The sequence below is a fragment of the Chiloscyllium plagiosum genome, unplaced genomic scaffold (assembly GCF_037043375.1).
Source record: "Chiloscyllium plagiosum isolate Xiang-an unplaced genomic scaffold, Cpla_swu_hap1 HiC_scaffold_30, whole genome shotgun sequence".
Lineage (NCBI taxonomy): Eukaryota > Metazoa > Chordata > Chondrichthyes > Orectolobiformes > Hemiscylliidae > Chiloscyllium > Chiloscyllium plagiosum.
In genome coordinates this window covers 22,785,219-22,803,893 of record NW_028270168.1, presented here as the reverse complement: position 1 = coordinate 22,803,893, position 18,675 = coordinate 22,785,219, and positions in this window count along the sequence as shown.

Sequence of the window (18,675 nt, the reverse complement as noted above, 5' to 3'; positions counted from 1 at the left end):
CTACCTTGTATCTAAGTTTTCTTTGTACCTAGCTACCTTAGTATCTAAGATGGCACCATATTTCTTTACTTGAGTACATGTGACAATAAAGTCTAAAATCTAAACATCTAAATCTAAATCTTTATATTAAAAAATTACATTAAAATTTATTGAAACTTTTTATTGAAAGTTAAAATCTATTGAAACTATTGAAATCATTCTTTCTAGATAATGTCATAGTTACATTAAATTAACCACCTGATGAAGGAGCGGCGCTCTGAAAGCTAGTGCCTCCAATTAAACCTGTTGAACTACAACCTGGTGTTGTGTAATTTTTAAGTTTGTACACCCCAGTCCAATACTGGCATTTCCAAATCATTAATTTATTGTAAGACTGACTACAAATTAGAAATACTTGTCTGTAAGATACTGTGGAATATCCCGTGAAAGGCACTTTATAAATGCAAACCTTTCTTTCATTAAGGATTAGATCATTCCATGACAAATTGATGCAGACAACTGGTAGAGAGAACTGTTCTAACATGGATGATAATTATGAAAAGATTAAAGCATTGCAGTGCATTACAATTGCCTTCTGCTTACCCCATTTTTGTTATTGTGTTGTTGATGAAACCTCAGTGCAACATCTGTAAAGCTATGGATAAGATGGGGCTTGTCGACATAAACGTACTAAGTAGGTTGACCTTCATTGCTTGAAATATTGTTTTGCCTTGACTAATCAGAGTTGATTTGTCAGGTTTGAATATAAACAAAAGCTTGGCAATTAACTGTTCCTTGCTGAATTTTCCATGGCAACACCTCTACTAATCAGTGATATAAATAATTATTTCCTTCGAGTTTATGATGCGTGCAAGATGAAAAGCTTTAATGGGATGCCCCTTTTTATAGCAATGTTCAAATTTTGATTTTCAGTGGATCGTGTTAGTATCAATAACATTTTTCTAGACATTTTGTTAAATGTGCTCATTTAATTACCAACATAGAGACACTTGATTCTTCAAAAGGCTTCATATTCCAAACTAGAATCATAGCAAAATACTATGTGGGGCCTGTACTGCACATATTTAGATTGTGCAGATAGTGTTTGATCCTTCCTATCAGAATGTAATTGGGAAGAAAAGCCAGTTTAGAAACTGCATTGATGGAAAGATCATGGATATGATCTGAATGTATGCTCTCTCAATGTGAACACTTCAAAAGGTGCCAGTATTTTGATCAGCCCCAAGCTTTTGTCCTCTTTAAAACTTTTAATTAATAGTGATGTCCGAAGACAAACACAGAGGAAATATACTAAATAAAGTAGATTGACTGAATATTACACACTGCATACTTATGTAAAACCAACCTCTGAGCTTCATCACAGTGAGATGTCACATGGCCAATTCACTATACAAAAAAAGCTGCACAATTCAGACCAAAATAAGCTCAAAATATTTCAGATGCTGGAAAATGGAATAAAAATAATAAAAGCTGAACTTGATCATTAACAGCATTTCCCATTTCCCTTACACAATGCACATAATTGTTTCTTGAGTTCTGGACCTATCTCAATGGCCATGGAAGTAAATGAACCTTAAGAAGGTGTGTTGCACCCTCCACAGTCGTCTTTGTCTTCCATTGGGAGCACTGAGATCTCCTGGAGGGCCTGTCACAGCTTTTTACGTTCGACACTCATCAAGTTTGTCACAAACACCAAAGTTGGCTACCCATGTATAATGAGCTGTCAAAACCTTGCTTCTGTTTAGTGATTATTCTACTGGCTACTTTGCACAAAGCATAACCTTCAACTTCCCCCCATCCCCACACCATTGAACATGGTTGAGGGAGGGACGGTCATTTCATTATGGAACAGACTTAATGGCCCACATAGCCTACTTCTACATCTTATGGCCTTGTAGCAAATAGTCCCTTTTTGTAGTTTCATTAGGTTTGCGTGTTATTTTTATGAATGCTTGGTGCTGCTCCTGGCATGCCTGTCTGCACCCTTCATTGAACAAGGAGTGATCCCTTTGCTTGATGGGAGTGATAGGGTGGGAGAATATGCTGAGCCATGAGGTCGTAGGTTGTGTTGAAGTGCAATACTGTTGCTGTTGATGGCCCACAGGACCTCCTGGATGCCCAGTCTTACATTGTTAGATCTGCTTGAAGTCCATTCCATTTAGCACGGTGACAGTCACAACACAATGGAGGGTTCTTGCAATGTGAAAATGGAATTTTGTCTCCTCAAGAATGGTGTAGCAGTTGTTCTTACAGAAACTATCATGGGCACATGCATCTGCACATTTATATTGGTTAAGATAAGGCCAAGTATGTCTTTCTCCCTTATTGTTCCCTCACTACCTGCTGCAGTCTACCAGCCACATCCCTCAGGTCTCAATTAATTCAGTCAGTAGCAGTGCTGCTGAACAAGTCTTGGTGATGGATATTGAAGGTAAAAACATGACTGCAGATGCTGGAAACCAGATTCTGGATTAGTGGTGCTGGAAGAGCACAGCAGTTCAGGCAGCATCCGAGGAGCAGTAAAATCGACATTTCGGGCAAAAGCCCATCTTTATTCCTGATGAAGGGCTTTTGCCCAAAACATCGATTTTACTGCTCCTCGGATGCTGCTTGAACTGCTGTGCTCTTCCAGCACCACTGATCCAGAATGATGGATATTGAAGTCAGCCACCAAGATTACATTCTGCACACTGGTCAGCTTCAGTGCTACTCCGGGTATCCATTCTGATTTTCATGTCACTGTTCAGTTTCTCTTTGGTGTAAGAGAATAAGAACATGCATAACAATAAGAAAAGAGTAGGTACTAATGACATGCTAATGATGCAAATAGGCCTCTTGCCATTCTCTAGTGTGATTCTTAACTTGCCATTCAAAATGTAGCTGCAGTATCAGATTCCCTACAGTGTGGAAACAGACCCTTCAACCCAACAAGTCCACACCGATCCTCCGAAGAGTAACCCACCCAGTCCCATTTCCCTCTGCCGAATGCACCTAACACGACGGGCAATTTAGCATGGCCAATTCACCAAACCTGCACATCCACGCAGACACAGGGAGCATGTGCAAACTCAACACAGACTGTCACCTGACACTGGAATCAAACCTGGGACCCTGCTGCTGTGAGGCAGCAGTGCTATCCATGAGCCACGGTGCCACCTCATAGTTTTCTCTTGTGTTGAGAATCTCATTTCTGCTGCTCTCACCATACTTTCCCAATGTCTGAGCACTTTCCAGGTTGTTCAGTGGCTGGGTAGATTCCCCCCAGTATTTGGTGTTCTCATCTGTGATCATATCATAAAGTTGGTGATCTGGCCTAGGTTTCAGAACACCACATAGTCACTGTAGTCCACTCTCTCATTAGAGAGAGAGGTGACTGGTTGTGGTTTAAATTGAAGCTCACCATGCCTCAGGCAAAGAGAGAGTTTGAGAGGTTCATGGTAACTTCAACTGGTGCAGGTATTGAACCCATGGTGTTGGCATCATCCTGTCTCATAAACCAGCTGTCCAGCCAACTGAGCTAACCAATTCCCTAAACAGATGGAAATGTGACGCCTGTTCTTCAATTAGTCTCCTCCTTCTCGCAATTGTTGTCCCTTAGTTTTCCACGATCTTCTCAAATTTCTAGGTCCCTTTCACAGTCCTCTTTCTATCAAGAAGTGTAATTTATCAAAAGTTAGCAATCTCCTATTATGTCGCAAAGTTTATTTGCCATTGTCAGTGCAAGTATTTCCTCTTATTCCCCCATTTGTGCTCACAGCTGCATCTGGTGACCCATTCACAAATTATTCTCTTAATCCTAAATTACTTCTGCAAATTCAGAAAACCTAGACAAAATATGTAATCTCAGGTATCTCTGTTATGTTGTGGGTCAATCCCTTGAGTTCTTCCCTTTGTCACCAGCTGAAGAATCTTCCACATGTAGATCATAAGAGTTTACAAATCACTGCTGAAAATGTGCCCTGCCCATGTGCATAGTCAGACCTATAGTTAGATTCACTTGAAATGGCAGAATGCAGGATTTCATTCTCTCTGACATCCCTTGGAGTTGTTAGTTTGTGTCCCTGGCTCATCAGGAAGTTCTGATCTCAGGATTAGCTGCTGGATTTTCGTGGGTTGTGCTCAGTACATTTATTTTAGTAATGCCATCTCCCTGGTGGTGGAGGCAACACTGTATAAGCAGATCGAATTCAACTGAATGATTAGTACATAGGGATCTATTTTAGACCTGAGCTGAACATCCACCTTCATACTCCAGTCCTAGATTGCCCACCACATGTGAAAGGGAACTAGAAATTTGAGAAGGTCATGGAAAACTAAGGGACAACAATTGCGAGAAGGAGGAAATTAATTGAGGAACAGGCACCGAGTCCATCATTCATGTCTTCTCTTCATTGTCTGACCTTCTGTTGGATCCGATCCTTATTGTCTGGGTCTCTGTCCTCAACTTCGATAGATGCTCCGGTAGCTGAGGGATTCACCTTCTCATGAGTAGCAGGTCATCTCAGTTAGTCATTCTTCATGTTATCAGTTGGATTACTTAGCTCCAAACAAGGAAGCCAGACATGGATTATTGCTGAATGTCCAATTGTTAGGGCCTGAGAATAGAAGCAGAAACTTGGAGCTGATGACTGGGCAATGGATATGGTAGAACTGGTACTGAGGCTCATTATTAGTCATGCAATATTTCCCCTTTTCTTAATACACTGCCTGCATTGGCTCATGGTGGGCGCTGGCATCTCAAAATTGAGATTTAGAGTGGTTTAAATTGGCACAGGGCAGACAACATTGACCCCTCTCTCTGCATCCACCCAGCAAGATCCCTATAAAGAACAAAGCTCTCTGCTTTGTGTATTTGAGTAGTACGTAAGCCCAGACATGATTGTAGTTGGGGTTTAGATCAGAGTGGTGCTGGAAAAGCACAGCAGGTCAGTCAACATGTGAGGAGCAGGAAAATCGACGTTTCAGGCAAAAGCCCTTCATCAGGAATAGAAAGATTAGAACAGAATAGGAATAAAAATGATTGTAGTTGCACTATCCTATGGGCAGGATACACAGTAGACACCTGTCATCACTGGTTCATCTTAATTATTCTTTAAACTACCATACATCTTGACCTGTGTCCAGTGTCTTCACCTCTCATTCCCTTTCATGTCCATGAATGTATAAGTGAACCTTTCAAGGTCCTTGCCAGTGAAGAGCTCAGCCTGGCTTTACCAGTGTGACCCTAGCCATCTCTTGATTTCCTTTTTCTGGTTTCTCCTTTACTTCCACCTCATTCATCCCCATATCCTTGGTAAACTGCTGGACCCTAACCTCCTGCCTCAAATTACGTGGCTGCTAACACAGACCTTTGACAAATTGCTTGACCCTTTGCTGAGCTGGCTCTACATCCTCACTGTCTGCATAAGTACCTTCAGGCAGCCTTATAGCTCATCCAGTCATTAACTCCAATGGGGCCAGTCCATTTATTTGGTTAGGATTCACTTATAGGCTGTTCCAGATAATGTGGAGCAGATCGACCTGGTCCTTGTCAATGCTGGGAATGAAAGTGATGCCTTGAAAGTTCTATTCATTTTTGTAATGTTCTTGAGCTCTGTGCTGTGGTATGGTACATGAAACCTAGCTCCCATTAATGTAATATCTATTTGAATATTTACATGTAACGTGTGTCCCCTCATCTAAATCTTTCTGCAGTGATATTCCCCATTGGGATGTGATTTCTTCAGATTTTCATTACATCATAAGCAACATCCTTGTTGCGAATATGTTTACCAATCGGGTGAACTGATCCATTTTGGCTAAGCACTATATACTGCCACAATTGAGAGAAGGGGCCCAGTAAAGTCTGTGTGAAGTTGTTTCCCAACGGCCCTTGAATCTTGGCTAGTGGGCCATTTTGATTTTTACAGCTTTACCTGTGTTAAAGTGGGTGCGGCTGATGCATTTTTTGACAATGTTATGATCTTGGTCACCGACAGCATCATTCCAGGCACTCAGGCATGGTGTTCTTCCCAGGACGAATCTTGAGAAAGTTCTGTTGAATACGATCAGGCACGTCCATTCTCTCAGGAGTCCATGTTGATCTTTACTCACCTCTTCTTCTTTCCCAATTTCCTCTTTTGTCCGAGGTATCATTGTATTTGTTGAAAGAAAATTGAAGTTTTTTTATAAATTGAACAAAAGTAACTGTTTAAGCCCCTTGAGGCTGTTTCACCATTGAGCTAAATCATGAGTGTTCCTACACACGTCTTGCACCATTGCTATTTCATGTATATATTGCTTTGAAATGATACATTACAAATTTAAACAGAAAAAAGTCCTGAAGACACTGTGTTTCCTCAGTTTTAGTTGTTCATTTGGAGTTCATAACACACTGTTGTACCCCTCAGCTTGATGAAGTTAACAGCTTGTCTAGAATGAGCTTTGGGTGATGTAAGGATAAAAGCAACTTTTAAAAAAATATATAAGTTGTTCTTCTGTGCTGCTGACATTGAGAAAAGGCAGCACTTTTACCTTCAACAGTAGGCAAAATAAAAAGGTTTGAAAGGGAGAGACAGATTGACACAAATTCTTTTGAATCTGTACACCATCCTATTCAGACTAATCATATTGATTACTTAAGGAACCAAAAACACAGAAAAGAGACAGAAGTATGCTGAGTTTGAGCAAGTACCCTCAGAAGTGTCTTTAACCTCTTCTGGAGTACTGCGTGCAGTTCTGGTTGCCCTGCTGTAGGAAGGATGTTATTAAACTGGGAAATGGATAGAAAAGATATATTTCAATGTTGCCAGGAATGGAGGGTTTGACTTATAAAAATAGACTGGGACTTTTTTTACTGCAGTCTAGGATGTTGAGGGGTGACCTTATAGAGGTTTACAGATTCATGAGGGGCATAGATAAGGTGATTGACAAGAATCCTTTCCCTAGGGTGGGGGAATTCAAAACCAGGCAGCATATTTTCAAGGTGAGGAGAAAGTTTTGAAAAAGACATGAGGGGGCAACTTCTGTTTTACACAGAGGGTGGTTTGTGTGTGAAATGAACTGCCAGAGAAAGTGGTGGTTGCAGGTTATGTTACAAAATTTAAAATAAATTTGGGCAGGTACATGAATAGGAAAGGTTTGAATTGATACAGGTCAAATGCAGGCGAGTGGGACTAGTGTAGTTGGGAACATGGTTGACATGGACTAGTTGGAACAAAGGGTTGGTTTCCATGCTGAATGACTCTGACTCAGTTCGATAAAATCTTGTTATGTACTCTCTACTCACTTACCTCCTCTGGTAACAATGGCAAACTTCCAATGGCTTCTAATTCTGCAGATCATTTTGCTGTCACAACAATCCACTAACTTTGGATGTTATCCTGAACCTTCTTATATCCTTTACTCTAATTATTGTAGGAGAAAGTGAGGGCTGCAGATGCTGGAGATCAGAGCTGAAAATGTGTTGCTGGAAAAGCGCAGCAGGTCATCATTTCCCCTCCCACCACCTTGTCTCAGTCAAATCCCTCAAACTCAGCACCGCCTTCCTAACCTGCAATCATCTTCCGGACCTCTCCGCCCCCACCCCACTCCGGCCTATCACCCTCACCTTGACCTCCCTCCACCTATCGCATTTCCAAAGCCCCTCCCCCAAGTCCCTCCTCCCTACCTTTTATCTTAGCCTGCTGGACACACTTTCCTCATTCCTGAAGAAGGGCTTATGCCCGAAACGTCGATTCTCCTGTTGCTTGGATGCTGCCTGACCTGCTGCGCTTTTCCAGCAACACATTTTCAGCTCTAATTATTGTAGCCTTGAAAGGTGGATGTGTGGATTCCACCAATCTCCTCCCTGCCTCCTGTATATGCACTCCACTGAAGATTACCTACTCCCCCTTACTTCAGACAGTCTTGTAATCATAACTGATTCTAGAAGTTATCCACTGTGCATGTATACATTCACAGTACAGCCCTTAGCTAGACACAGGGTTACAGCAAGGGCTGCTAGTATAGCCACCTGAGCTGAGAGGTGTGCTTGAGGCTTCACCAAGTGTGGTGTCCCTGCTGTCTACGCTGACCCAACCTGTTCTAGGAGTTCAGTTCACAGATTTGTGTGACCTATCCACAAACAAAGTAAGATTTGTGTTTTTTTGAGAGACTCCTCAATAATTCTGCCAGGCTTCTCCAATGAGGTAATTTCTGTGCATCACGTACCTTCCCCTCTGTCCACAATGCCTTGCATGGAGTTGGAATCAATAGTCTCTGGGAGCTGTGTGCATGCACAGTAACACTGCACCGAAAAAACCCTCCATGCACTCCACTATCCTCCACATACTTCGTGATTCCCAGCATTTCTGACACGTTGGCACTCAATTTTCCACAATATTGGAGCTCTAAACTTCTAATCAAAACTGGACTTTAAATAGGAACTTGGGCCCAGGACAGGGAAGCAATAAGAATGTGGCTGGGCGAGGAAGAAGAAGCCAGACCTCAGAGGGACTAGGAACAGGGAGAATCTGCAGTGACTAGCAAGATCAGGAAGCAGGTGAGTCAGGGAGCAGGAGGATGAGTAAACAGGATTACTGACGAGAAGGACTTAATGCAAGGAGCAATTTACATTTTTCTTTCATGTTTTTAAACTTACCAAGATAATCAGCCTTTGAAAGGTTGTCTAAAAGAAATGCAGAAGCATCTTTCAATTCCAGAAAAAAGAAATTCTGTGTACAATTAAAAAAAAAATCCTTTAACAGATAGAAAACCTGTCATTGTAGAACAATAGAAATTCACATTTTTAATAGTTAATAATTACATAGTGAGGAAAAACAATTGCCTATATGGATGCTTTTGTTTAAATACACCACTCAAAAACTCAGAAGACTGCACAGCCCCCAGAAAAAGTAGAGGGAACATTGCCTTGAACTGGAATCTCTGACTACATATGTTGTCAGTGTGTCCTTGTACTCATCTCAGTAGCGCACTGCAATATGTCACTATAATCCATCCCTGTCAGAAATCCCAATTATATGACCTTCTGATGCATAGAACTGAATCCATGCTTCAACAGTTTTAGGTAGGTTGGATCGTCCTTATTCAGATTACATAACACAGAGAAATTGCAACAGGCTGCATACATTTTGTTTGCACAGATATCGTTTTTGTTCAGGATTATCCTTACTACATAAAACCAGTGAGAGAAGGAACCTTCCAGTCCCTTTGTACACCTTCCTTGAATACGTCCTTGAGCCCTTGAACTGCATTCATCCCATTGGTTTGTTGGCCATTTTGTCCAAAAGGATTTGGGGAACCTTTGCCCTGGATCTACCCTGGATGTCATGGGGTTTTACAAATGTTTATCATTTCCTAAAGTTTATTCCATAAATCTATATTTGCATGATTCTGTTCTTATGTGAGAAATGATCCTATTATCATTTTTCTCTTGGCCGATGCGAAGGCCTAGTGATTGATCATTTTCAGGGAGGAGAAAGCTGTGATCTTACGGTCTAGGGGCTCCTCCCAATGAATAACCTTGTCGGCCTTCCTCAGTGGTTTCCATCTCCAGTCCTCCACGGGCAAGTGGATGCAAGTTGTGGTCTCATTGTACTCATTTTATTTTGTCTCTTCTCAATTGAATATTTTATGCATTTATTGAGTTTTAAGTAGCTACTCACAGCTATAATCTTTCCTTTCTATTTGTCCTAAACTGCCAAACATTCTTTCTGCTCAGCTGGAGGAGGGAGTGGATTGTTTTCTGTATATCAGCCTTCCTTTCTCATTTTCTCTATTTATTTCTAATAAATAAATATAAGAAAAATGGCTATCAACACTTCTAGTCACCAGTCATTGTCATTGGACATGGTTATAAGGTAACATGCCTTTGGTTTGCACTCCTGTGGGTCACACTCCTGTGGGTCTGAGCTGCCCATCTCTCAGGGTGGCTATATCTGGTTACATTGCCTGTGGATTAGATTACAGGCCCAATTAATACTCCAGAGAGTAACTCACCCAGTCCCATTCCCCTACATTTACCTCTGACCTCTATGGGCAATTCATCTGACCTGCACATCTTTGGATTATGGGAGGAAACCCAGACAGGCATGGGGAGAATGTGCAGACTCTAGGCAGACAGTTGCCCAAGGCAGGAATTGAACCCAGGATCCCTGGCACTGTGAGGCAGCAGTGCTAACCATTGGGCCACCATGCCAGATGGCTCTAACTTGTTTACTGGTGACTTATGGCTGACTGCGCAGCTTCCGCTCCTCAATTTCAGCTAGCTCTCGGATTCAGGCTTTCATAAACTGTACCACATGATCGTCAGACTTGCACTGTAACTACAGGCGGTGATATAAACACTGGCTTATGGCGACATAAGCAAAAAAATCTGCAACATTCAAAATGGCAAATCCGGCAGCAGAACAATGACACAAGATCTGCTTAATCTGTATGCTTCAAGAGCATGCATGGTACACTGACGTTAGTTATTAACAATTCATGTTAGTAACTTGGAAGAGTAAAGTGGATGTACTGTCGCCGAGTTTGCAAATGACACAATAATAGATGGGAAGGGGAGTAGTGAGGATGACATTAAGAGTCTGCCGAGGGATATAAGCAGATTAAATGAGTGGGTAAAAACTCAGCAGATGAAATATAATTTTGGAAAAATTCAGGTCATATGCATTTTGGTAGGAGAAATAGAGGATTAGGGTATTATTTAAATGGAGAAAGACAGCAAAACACTACAGCACGGAGGAATTTGGGAATCCTAATGAAAACATCACAAAAAGCTGGAATCCATGTTCAGTGGATAACACAGAAGGCAAATGGAATATTGGCCTTTATTTCAAAGGAAATGCAATATAAAACTAGGGAAGTTTTGTTAAAACTATGCAATGCATTAGTGATACCACACCTGGAATACTGTGAATAGTGTTAGCCCATTTACCTAAAGACAGATATACTGGCATTGGATGCAGTGCAGAGAAACTACATCAGATTCATCAAAGGCATAATCTCAGAGTAAGCAGTTTAAAACAGACAAGAATTTCTTCACTCAGACCATAATTCCATACTGCAGAGGGTTGTAGAGGCTGAATCATTAATTACATTTAAGGCTGAGGTAGACATATTTTTAATCAGTAAGGGAATCAAAACTTAAGGGGATAAGGCAGGAAAGTGGATTTGAGGATTATCAGATCAGGATGAACTCATTAAATAGCAGAGGAGACACAATGGGCTGAATGGCCTATTTCTGTTCCTATGTCTTATGGTTTCATAGTCAGTGTCTGTGCAAGCATTACATGTGTGCAGGCTGTATAGCAAATAATCAGGACTCCATGCTCCTATAATAGTGCTATTTGCACCTTTTGTATTTCTCCAAAAGATAAAATGTGATCGTGTTCTGTGGGAGAGCTGAAATAAAGAGCAATTGCTTTTGTTATATTTCAATTTGCAATTACATTTGGAAAATAGTGAAGTAATATAATCCCATTTTTACAAAATATTCGTAAAGATTATGTTCAAGGCACAACAGCCCAAATGCATTTCCCATGTAAATAAAGTTGCCATATTCCCACTCTTTCATTAGAGAGAGGTAACTGACAGTGGTCTAACCTAAGAGTTGAAGTTGAGAGGTGCTATCTCCATTGTAACCTCAGCCAGTGTGGACAGTGAACCCAGTTCTGAAGAGGGTCACTAGACTCCACAACATTAACTCTGTTTCCTCTCCACAGATGCTGCCAGATCTGCTGAGCTTTGCCCTGTTTTGGGAGTTGAACCTGTGTTGTTGGCATTACTTTCTGTTGCAAACCAATCATCCAACCAACCAAACTAACCAACCCCAATTTTCCATACATTCCCCACTAAGCTATGCAATTTTATTTTATATCTGGATGTAGGTTTGCTCGTTGAGCTGAAAGGTTCATTTTCAGACGTTTCATCACAATACAAGGTAACATCTTCAGTGAGCCTCTGGACCTGAGCTACAAATCTTCTCAAAACTCACTTTATTTCATATCTATTGGGTCTACCTATCACTCCTGACAGCAACACATCTCGAGGAGGGTTTGAGGAATATCCAGTTTAAAAGTAAAGACTGTGGGTTGGAATTTTCTTTCTTTGAGACTGTGTGGAAGTGGAAGGAATGTCATGAGGAGTTGGAGAGGTTTTCTTTCATGATTATTGTCGCCAAACCTTATTATATTTTCATGCATGGAAATGACATCAAATTTTATGGGCAGGACATTTTAAAGCCTGTTGGGACCTTCCAGGCTCCAACCTCAGGGTGCCGTATTTAAATGGAACCCGGATAGCATTTCATTTCCTGCAACCCAGCAGCCTGTCTATCATCTACAAGGCACAAGTGTAATAAAGTGGAGATTGACCACGCCCCCCCCCTCCCCTCTGATAGCTCAAACCAAAACACCCAAAGAGGAGCACCTTGCTGTATGATCTGTTAAAAGTGTGTGATAAATGGTGTGACCTGCTTTGGTTTTAAAGTGCTTTGGGGCAATTTAAGGTGATGAATGTACCACAACTGCTTAATTATAAAATATGTTTTGTAAGGAAGACTATTCTGACTTTAGCATGGACAGAGAATCCAACAAAATGGCTCCAAAAGGTCTCATGGTAGACAAACAGGAGGCTGGAAGAACACAGACAGTCAGGCTGCATCAGGAGGTACAGAATTCAATGTTTCAGTGCAACCAGTCCTGAAGAAATGTTACACCCAAAATGTTGGCTTCTCCGCCTCTTTTAACAGATCATACAGCAAGGTGCTCCTCTTTGGGTGTTTTGGTTTGAGTTATCAGAGAGGGGGGGTGGTCAACCTCCAGGTAGAAGGCTGGAGGAACATAGCAAGCCAGGCGGCATTAGGAAGTGGAGAAGTCAATATTTTGGGTGTAACATTTCTTCAGGACTGGTTGCACTGAAACATTGAATTCTGTACCTCCTGATGCAGCCTGGCTTGCTATGTTCTTTCAGCCTTCTACATTGGAATCCAGCATCTGCAGTTTTTTTTGTCTCTAACCAAAAGGTCTCTTGATTACCCTTGTGAATTGAACTGGTATTGAGGCTATGATGCGCTTATCTCAAGAAGGAAATCAGAGGAAATCTTTTTGAAATTTAAAGAACACTTATCAGGCCGACAGTAACTCCCTGTCAATGATTCCCCTCAAGGTATGAATAGATCTTCTTGGTCCACCACAACTAGACAATGAGAATCATCCAAACTAATGGCTGACACAGTAAAATGTTCATTGACTGTTAAAAGACAATCGATGAATCTGTCACCTGGTATGCAAACATAGAGTCATAAATAGAGTCATAAAGATGTACAGCACGGAAACAGACTCTTCGGTCCAACCCGTCCATGTCGACTAGATATCCCTACCCAATCTAGTCCCACCTGCCAGCACCCGGCCTATACCCTCCAAATCCTTCCTTTTCATATACCCATCCAGATGCCTTTTAAATGCTGCAATTGTACTATCCTCCACCACTTCCTTTGGCAGCTTATTTCATTCACGTACCACCCTCTGTGTGAAAAAGTTGCCCCCAGGTCTCTTTTAAATCTTTCCCCCTCACCCTAAACCTATAACCTCGAGTTCTGGACTCCCCCACCCCAGGGAAGACACTTTGCCTATTTACCTTATCCATGCCATTCATGATTTTATAAACATTTATAAGGTCACCCCTCAGCCTCCCATGCTCCAGGGAAAACAGCCCCAGCCTATTCAACCTCACCCTATAGTTCAAATCCTCCAACCCTGGCAACATCCTTGTAAATCTTTTCTGAAACCTTTCAAGTTTCACAACATTTTTCTGATAGGAGGCAGACCAGAAATGCATGCAATATTCCAAAAGTGGCCTAACCAATGTCCTGTACAGCCACAGCATGACCTCCAAACTCCTGTACTCAATACTCTGACCAGTAAAGGAAAGCATATCAAATGCTGCCTTCACTATCATATCTACCTGTGACTCTAGTTTCAATGAGCTATGAACCTGCACTCCAAGGTCTCTTTGTTCAGCAACACTCTCCTGGACCTTACCATTAAGTGTGTAAGTCCTACTAAGATATGCTTTCCCAAAATGTAGCACCTTGCATTTATCTAAATTAAACTCCATCTGCCACTTGTCAGCCCATTGACCCATCTGATCAAGATCCCATTGTAATCTGAGGTAACCTTCTTCGCTGTCCACTACACCTCCAATTTTGGTGTCATCTGCAAACTAACTAACTATATCTCTTATGCTCACATCCAAATCATTTCTATAAATGATGAAAAGTAGTGGACCCAGCACCAATCCTTGTGGCACTCCACTGGTAATAGGCCTCCAGTCTGAAAACCAATCCTCCACCACCACCCTCTGTCTTCTATCTTTGAGTCAGTTCTATATCCAAATAGCTAGTTCTCCCTGTATTCCATGAGATCTAACCTTGCTTACCAGTCTTCCATGGGGAACCTTGTCGAACATCTTACTTAAGTCCATATAGATCATGTCCACCTCTTTGCCCTCATCAATATTCTTTGTTACTTCTTCAAAAAAACTCAATCAAGTTTGTGAGATATGCTTTCCCATGCACAAAGCCATGTTGACCATCTCTAATCAGTCCTTGCCTTTCCAAATACAGGATTCCCTGCAACAACAGTTTTGGTATAGCTGCCATTTTACGTCTTTGTTCAGCTAAGACAGGCTGGGAGATACAGTTTTAAATAGAATTCCAAGAGAAACTCAAAGAGACACCCTCTGAGAGAGAAAGGGGGGATCTCAACAGGGAGAAGGAAGAAAATACAACAGCTAAAGAACTGCTGCATGGAACCAGGGTGAGAGGCAACAAATTACAGTCTTGCGAAAATAAAATAAAGGAGCTATCATTCCCTCCAAGGATCTGTTCTGCTTAATCTATGGGGGAAACCTTCAGGTGATCAACTACGGAAGGTATTGCAGCCGTTGAATTCTGACTTCAAATTATTCAGATTTGTTACCTCAGAAAACAAAATCTCCAAGATGGTCAGCCCTGCAACAAGACTGTTTTTGTACAAACATACAGACAAATTACAAGCAGGATTATGCCACTCTCTCCCTTGAGTCTGTTCTGCCATTCAATGAGATCATGGCTGATCTAATTACTCCACATGCCCCACCTTGTCCTGCAAATCTTCCATCTTCTTCATGTCATTTTTAAACCTTATATATGCATTTTAGCTAATAACCATTTGACTTTTTATTTATGATGCAGGGGTGCCGGTGTTGAACTGGGACGGACAAAGTTAAAAATCGCACAATACCAGGTTATAGTCCAACAGGTTTATTTGCAAGTCCAAGCTTTTGGAGCACTGCTCCTTCATCAGGTAGCTGTCTGACGAAGAAGCAGCACTCCATAAGCTTGTGCTTTCAAATAAACCTGTTAGACTGTAACCTGGTGTCGTGTGATTTTTAACTTTTTATTTAGTAACTTTCTGTAATAGTTTTATAGCAGTATAGCTTTAAATAATTTTATTCCGTTTCAGATTAAAGCTTTGTAGCTCTCTATTTTTAAATTGAAACACTTGGAAAACTGAAAGTGGACTAAATTCATAGTTCACTGATCACTTGTGGGTTCCTGGTGTGTTCAAGACAAAAACTACACAATTGAGAGTTTGTTCTTCCTTTGTCTAATTGCAAGGTATTGTTGAAGGGAAAGTTAATGAAATCCCAGTTTAAAGGGATTGCAGCATTGAATAATGAACAGTGTAATGTCATCAATGACTTACTGCATTATTTCAGTATCTTGCCTGAGAGATTATTTGATCTACATTCGGTTGTTTGTTCCCTTATTCATAGTTGGCAGTTTCTGAGAGAACCAATTAATCTGAAGAGAAATATTCATTTTATTTACATTAATCGGGCCTGAAGTAGGTAGTGTCCAAGGTCCTTCTATCTTGTGGCTTGAAGCACTGTAAGAAAATCTTTTTTTGCAATTCTGTATAATTAGTATAATACTATTTCCCAAATATCAAAATCCACTTCTAAAATACCTTAGGGGAAGTTTTATTGCAATGCCATTTTGAACAGAGGCTACTAGGCATGTTTGCAACTTATGATATTCTATTATGTGACCAGACTATTGAGCAAAGTGGCAATCTGTACACCAAAGAAACTCTCCACAGCAAGTCTCTCACAGCTGGATGTTTGAGGGGTAGCTTCATCCATTGTGGCATGCGGAGATCAATGTCTAAACAGACAGGATAGAAGAAGTGTCTATGTCAAGGGTCCTGCTGAATGCTGTACCACAGGATGGGGAGGTGATGGCTCAGTGGTATTATTGCTAGACTATTAATCCAGAGATCCAGCTAAAGTTCTAGGGACCTGGGTTTGTATACTGCCAGACAGATGTTAGAAGTTGAATTCAATAAATATGTTTAGAAAAGGGTAATAATTAAAGTTTTTGGCATCCTTAAATGTGGATAAAATTGAGTCCGGTTGATATACCCTAAACTGCTAATGGAAGAAATAGTGGGGCTATTTCAACCAATCATAGGCTACCAACATGGTAGGGGAGTCTAAAACTAGAAGGCATAGGTTTAAGGTGAGAGGGGAAAAATATAGAAGGGACCTAAGTGGCAACGTTTTCATGCAGAGGATGGTGCGTGTATGGAATGAGTTGCCAGAGGAAATGGTGGAGGCTGGTATAATTACAATATTTAAAAGACATCTGGATGGGTACATGAACAGGAAAGGTTTAGAGGAATATGGGCCAACTGCTGGCAAAAGGGTCTAGATTAATTTAGAATATCTGGTCGGCATGGATGAGTTGGACCAAAGGGTCTGTTTCCATACCATACAACTCTATTAGAACTCTAATGATGACTATGAAATGGCTGTCAATTGTCAGGAAAAACCCAGCTGGTTCACTGATGTCCTTGAGGAAAGTAAGCTGCCATGTTTACCCATTCTGGCCAACATGTGACTCCATACCTGCAGCATTGCCCCCTTATTAGACTTGTTCTTGGACATTTAGTTCTAACATGTTTTGCCTGGGTGCTTAAGCAACCACCCTCATGTTCTGAATAGGTTTCTTCACTGACATCATCTGACAAATTTTTGTCCATGCATCTACTCAACCATTGAGATTAAAGGAACAAACTGAAGAAAACTGAAATGGAGGATCAATTAGAATAGTTACATTCAATGTCAAAGCAGATGTAAAAAATGGAGAACAAAAAGCATTGTACTGATCAAGATTAAAAAATCAGAAAGAAAATAATGACAAAAAATTGAAACATTTTAAAAACCAAAAGAACTGCACATGTTGTACATCAGAAACAAAAACTGAAGTTGCTGGAAAAGTTCAACTGGTCTGGCAGTATCTGTGAAGAGAAATCGGAGTTAACGTTTCAGATCCAGTAACCCTTCCTCAGAATATTTTAAAATCTCCAGTAACAGTTCTTCACTGTCTGTGGAAGATTGGCAATCAACTAAAAATTACTGAAAGGGTACTTAATCTGTTAATTACTGGAGTGGGGTTGGCAACCATTTTTCATTATGTGAAGAGTCTTTGTAAAATATTACCTAAAATGAAATCTGCTAGGAGCTGCAAGATGAAAATTCAGCATTTTTAAATTAGAAAAACTTGGCAAATTTCCATGTGTCGATGATAAAATGTATAAGTTGTACTAAAATAAAGCTAATGCCACAGTAGTCTTACCAGACTATAGGGTTGTTCTCCCATTAGAGAGAGAGAGAGATGACAGGTGGTAGATTTACCTGAGGACTACTCAGATAAGGGGAGAGATCAAGAAAGAGAATCCTTCATGGTAACCTCAGCCAGTGCAGAAATTAAATGCATGCTTGTTATTGTCAATCTGTGTCATAAACATCATTCAAGCTGACCAAATCCCATAATTTATGTATACAGTAGCTAAAATGCATTTGTTGGATTTGTATATCAATAGATAAAAGCAAAATTAAAATAAACCCAACTCTGAAATATCACAAATTTTTCATTGTATCATCAATGTACATATGTTCAAGTGCTTAGATTAGGTTTTATCACCATCATAAAATGCTGCTTTTACTTTCCTGGATTTAATGTTTTTTTTTAATAGGCTTTCTTCTTGTTAATATAATCCAACTGGAAAACAATTAAGTGCATGAGTGCGATGTTAAAGCGTTTGGTGTCATTTTGGGGCTGCATGTTTCAGATTTTTGCACCAGATTGAACTTTCTGTGGTGAGTGCATGATATTCGTAGAGAATGTGAGCGAAAAGTGCTATTTATGTGAAGTTAACAACGAAGCAGAGCAAATCATCCACCAACTTGTCAAAACTTGTAATTCAGAGGATGTTTCTTCCTCATCACAAGTTGCTGGCTGATTTGTATATTAATAAAATTTTGCACTGCTGAATGCCTGTTATTTTTCTCCACAAATCTCAGGCTCAGTATCTCATTATCTCAGGCTCACAATCACTGGATATGCTGAAAAATGCCAAGATGTGCTTCAGTTGCTTTTTAGTAGCACCAGCCACTACACTTAGGAAAAGCTGCAGATCTAAAAATAAGATATATGAAAAATTTACATTCAATTAGGGTGCAGTCAGCTTTCTTAGATGAGGGGAATAAATATTTAATCATCTTTTTACTGTTATATTGTTAGCTTGAGTTCCTAAAATCATGAAAGCTACTATTCACTCTCATGTTAGGCATCCTGCTGAAAACTCT